Here is a 6135-nt window from a genome sequence, read left to right as displayed (position 1 = left end):
TTTCTGATAAGCATCTCTTTTGCAACCTCTAAAATTATTTGTGCATTATTTTGGGTACAGCAATTTGATGTGAATACGCTATCATACTGATTGTGTAAGGTTTCTTGCCTAAGATTTATTCCACATCAATTGATTAGTTTGAGATGTGTGTATATAAGCGTAGTAAGTATATAGTTCAGTCAGTAATTGCGTGAATATGTATATTTATATATAAGTCTTACACATATATATAAATAAAAAAAAAATGAATTATTGTGTGAACGGGTCAATAAGCTATCATGTTAATTGTGTGAGATTTATGATTTTAGACTTGTCTCACATCAATTAATTAGCTTAGGGTGTGTGTGTGTATAAGTATGGTAGATGCAACGTGTGTGCTTATACAGTAAATCTTATGCATATACAAATCCTTTGCTTTCAAAATAAAAGACCAATTTTTTGAATCCGTCTTAATTTTGTATTATTTTCTTGCAAGGCTCTCCTCATATTAACATCACAGGAAAATAATACATTTAGAGGCGGTTTGAAAAGAAAATTATAATCACTTTTATGATGAGAAAATGAAATAATTATTTCTTATTATGTAACTTACCAATCGTATCTAATTTATTGTTCCTCCATTAAATTAAAAAAAATATATTTTTTTGTTAAAATACAAAGAAAAAAAAAAAGAAAAGAGAGAAACTTGTAAACGTCATTAAACATGAAAGATAAGGGCATATTAAGCTTACTCTATTTTTCTATATAAGAAGAGGGTTAGCTAGAAGAAGGGGGTGTGCATTTAATCTCGAAATGAAGGAACTGTAATTTTAATTAATTAAAAATTTAATTGATTTTAAAATATTAATTAAATTCAATAAAAATCTAAAAAAAATCAAACTTAACTGAAATTGATAATATTCAATTATCGGTTAATATAATTCATGTTTAGTTAAAGAATAATTATAAATTGTAGTATTAATAAAATTATAAATATAATAATTACAATAATTTATTATTAATAAATTATAATATATATTAATTAATAAAAAATTGAATATTTGATTACAAAACAAAGATAATAAAATTAATAACTAAAAAATAAAAAATTATAGGAATTATTAATTGAAAATCGAATCAAATTTATTAATAAAATAAAATGGTAAATAATTTTAGTAACATCAAAACGAAATCAAATTTGAATATTACCAAACTATTATTGCAAGATATAATTACCAAATTTGTAAAATGAATATCAAATCAAACATATAATCAGACTGAAAATTTGTCAATTTATACCAAACTAATGTCTGACCTTTTGCTCCTCTCTAAAACAAGAGAAAGTTCCGTGCAAGGTTTAGGCAAAAATTGATGGTAAAATTTATCAAACGTTGAAATTGAAATATTGTATCTTTGAAAATATAAAAACTTAGATATTCTGGCACTTTGATTTGTTATAGTATACAGTAGGGTCATTGTTATACACTTCACTCAATTTTATAAGTATTATTATAAAAATTAATAAATTTTATTTTTTTTATAAAATTTATTAAATTTAAATAAATTATTATGATAAAAAATTAAAAATTTTTAAATTTTAAAATTATGATCAAGTTTTCAAATTAAAAATTCAAATTTTTAAATTTTCAAATTTTTTAAAAATAGCTGATAATTTAAAAAAAAAATTAAAAATAACATATAAAATCAACGGATAATTATGGATTTTTTGATAAAAAAACTTTTCTTAAAAGCAATGAAGTGTCAGAGATTGAATATCAATATCACATATTAGGATAGCATTGAATAAAAGCCACTGAACAATCCAAACTGGAAGTACCAACAACAATCCATCGGATATCAATGCTTTTTTAATTCGAGTTGCCATCCGCAGACTGGAAGTACCAACACAGCACTGATAATGGGTAAATATTCTTAATTTGAATTTAAATTAAAATAGTAATTTTAATATTTAAATTTATTTAAATTCAATTCAAATTTTGAAATTATTTAAATAATATCCAAATCCTTTTAATTTATATATTAACTAATAATATATATAATATAATTTTTATTAATATTTAATTTTAAAATTTAGTAATTTTATAAAATATTTAAATTTTATTTATTTAAAATATATATATTTAATTATTTATTTATATAAATAAGTTTAACTACCATTTCTTATCTTGCATGTCACTCCAAACCGACTAGCTTCAGTGAGTGCTTGCACTAGCCAACCCCGAGACCCTACAGGCCATGTGGCACTCATCCAAGGGCTTACTTGTTTGCAGATTGGTGAATTATATAAATAATTATGCATAATTAGTTTATAATTTTTATTTTTTAATTTAATTTTTAATTATATTTTAAATAAAATAAATTATTACTATTAAATTAATTTTAAATAAAATTTTTTTTTATTTAATTTAATTTAAATAAATTTTAACTTATTATAATAATAAAATTTTAATTAATTTATAATATAATTAATTAAAATATCTATTTAAATTTTTTATACATATAGTAATAGTAATTTTTATAATTATTTTATTTAAAATGTAATGCAATTATTTTATTTAAAAAATAATTTAAATTTCTTAAAATATTTATATTTTATTTCATAATTTATATAAATTAATATTTATTTTATTTAAATTATAGAAAATATATTAAATTAATGAGCAAATAATATTATTTTAAAAATATAATATTTTTTATTATTAATATAATAAAAATATTAAATTATTAATAATGAATTGAATTATTTAATTTTAATAACAATGAAAATATATAATATATTTATTAGTTAAAAATAACATTTTATTATATTATTTTTAAAAACTATTCTGTTTAAGTGTAATTTTTTTTATTAATTTAATATGTTTTTTATAAAATAATTCTTTAACAAAGGTGTTATCAATTTACATAAATTTATAATATAAAATAAATTATATATTTTATAAATATTAAAATTTTAAAATATCATCATTTTTTATTAATATAATAAATATTAAAAATATATATTATTTTTTAAAAGACAGATTCTATAATTTTAATATTGTAATTTTAATTTTTTAATCATATTTATTTATAACTAAATGTTATATGCAATCATATTTTTAATTTATCTTTGAAATTCTATTTCTATATAAAAATATAGTTGAGAGATAATTTTTACATAAAAATATAGATATTTAATTAAAATTTAAAAATAATTATACTGAAAATTAATAATAATAAAATATAGATAATTAAAATATTAGTTATAATTATATTCAATATATAATTATGATGAAATAAAATATTTAAAAATTTAAGAAATATTAAATAAAAATTTTATAAAAAATTAATAATTAAATAAGTATTAATTAAATATATTTAAATAAAATTTTTTGAGAATAATAATTAATAATTTTTGAAAGAAATAAAAAAAATAGTGTAAATAAAAAAAATTCAAAAATATTTAGGTGAAATAAAAATACTTGGTGAGAGAAGAGAGTACTTAATATATATCAAATGTCTTATACGAAGTAAATAAAAACTATTTAAATAAAAATTAATTTACAATTAAATATTATTTAATTAAAAAATAGTAACAAAAATATTTAAATTTAATTTTTATAACAATAAAATATTTCCTATTTATTTAGCTATTTTAATTAAATAGGTATAAGTTGACCATAATAATAATAATAATAATTAATCTTAGAAAGTTAAAATAAAAAAAATATTTAATTATTAAAATAAAAAATAATAGACATTAATTATAAATTAGTCAAATCTTTATATTTTATTTTTAAAATTTTTATGTAAATTATATTTTTTATCTCTCAAATATTTTAATAAATATTTCATAATTGAAATAATAAAAAATATAATAATATAATAAAATTATTTAGTGAAGATATGAAATAATAATAATAATTAAAAAAATAAAAAAATTAAATAATAATTTATATAAAAAATATTTATAAAAAATAATACATAATAAATTAAAAAAATATCACGTATTATTTTTTCTTTAAATATTATTCTGATATATATATATATATATATATATCGTTTTGTTATTTGCTCTATTTACTTATTGGGTTTAATGGTTTTTGGTGAATTGGTTGGAGGTACAAGCCATGTGGCAGTCATCCAAGGGCTTTTGCTTTTTTGTAAGCAGATAGGTAAATCATATAAATAATTTCGTTTTGTTATTTGCTTTATTTATTTATGGGTTTTAATGGTTTTTGGCGAATTAGTTGCCGGTGGAGTTGAGGTGATACATAAAAAGTCGTGCATGCAAGATTGTCACTTTACACCTTGTTCGGACGGGTGGAAAATAATAAAAGAAAAATAAAATTGATAAGATGATTTCTCATATTTGAAAAAAAGAAGGAAAATAAAAAAAAGGAGAGAAAAATTTATTTTATTTATTTTTTTTAATTTAAAGAGAAAATAAAAAATTAAAGAGTTAAAGTAGCTCATTTTATTATTTTTTATTTTTTATCTTTTATTTTATTTATTTATCTAAACACACACAAAAAAAATAAGTGATGAAAAATAAAAAAAAATTCTTCTTTTATTTTTCTTCATCTCTAATTATTTATATATATATATATATATATATATATATATATTACTTTTTTTTTTTAAACTTCGTAATTAAATTTTAGCTTCTAATTCCTAATTTTATTTAGACTTGAACTCAAAACTAACAGTGGATATCCAAACATTATAAATGCCTATCTAAAGTTGCTATCCTTGTTTATTCCAGTGATTTTAGGCTACAGACAAAAGGAGAAACTATTGTATTTCAGATAAGGAGTATAAAATTGCCAACTTGAAAGTAACTTATATCATGTAATTTTCATAGTTTCATCTCTAACTTTCCTCCCCCATAGATTTAAATCTATTAAACTTTTTACTTTTTTTTCCTTACTAATTGATACTGCCTGCCTAAAAATCAAAATCAAATGGTTAAAGTTATATCCAACATTGAAGGTTAAAGATAGAAATAGCTTTAATATGACAAAAAAAAAAAGGATGTGGATCAAAAGAACAGAGCAAAGATAAAGACCAAACAAGAACTCCGTTTGTCCAAAGTGTCACAAAAAAATTTAATTTTTTATGGCATAAAAATTTATTTCTATTTATCTTATTCCTATAAAATTAAAATATTTAATTATTATAATAATTTTAAATTATTATTTAAAAATATTAATTAATTTAAAAATATTTTTAAACACATAAATTCTTAAAACCTAAATTTAATTTTTCTATAATATTTTAGCTTTCAAATTCCGAAACCTATATCAATTCTCAAAAAATTTATCTTTAAACCGATTGCTAAACTACTAAAAGAAGCAAATAAAATCGTAAAAAGCAAAAAGGCAAAAAAATTAAACTATCCTCAATTCATCTTGTGTCTTGTAAAAAATGAATAATAGATATATTTAATTTTTTTTATTAGGAAAATTCTTAAGAAACGATGTCAGTTTATACTTCTTGTCTCAATTTTAACGTATCGTGCAAGATTGGCGGCTCACGTAGACTTTTTTTTATAGTTATATTGCATTGTCCATGCATTACTTTGTCCACTCTTGTCTATGTATTTTTTTTTTAATTTTTATGGTTGTACAATTATTGTCATTTTATAGTTGTGCAAAATACTTCCCCACAAAGTTAATTCATTTTTATATAATATGTATGAGATGCGCAACTCATTGTCATTTTTTTAATGTATAATTTACATATATGATTTATCAAAAAACAATGAATTTGACCATTATTTGATAAAAGTGTAATATATAAATTTTTATTAATCATAGTTAATATATAAATTTAAATTTTGACACTTTACATATAATTTTGTGTTTGCCTTAAAAGGAGAACAACACCATACACAGAAGAATTATAGAAGAGATTATAGAGCTTTGGTCCATGTGTACAAAGAGCATAAAATCAAAAAAGAATAGTATTGCCATATGGTAAAGACACTTTTTATGATGCATTATGAAGTTAAAAGTAGTTTTTATGGCAGCTATTATAATTTTATTGTAAGTGGGAGAATATTATAATATTTATATCAGTCAATCTGCTATCATCACATACCTCACTTTTTATCTTTATCAAGTTACAGCACGAAATTTTTGGGTTGGATCACAA

Source organism: Hevea brasiliensis, chromosome 1 (genome assembly GCF_030052815.1).
Source record: "Hevea brasiliensis isolate MT/VB/25A 57/8 chromosome 1, ASM3005281v1, whole genome shotgun sequence".
NCBI lineage: Eukaryota > Viridiplantae > Streptophyta > Magnoliopsida > Malpighiales > Euphorbiaceae > Hevea > Hevea brasiliensis.
The sequence above is the reverse complement of the archived record's forward strand: the minus strand, read 5'-3'. Positions refer to the sequence as shown.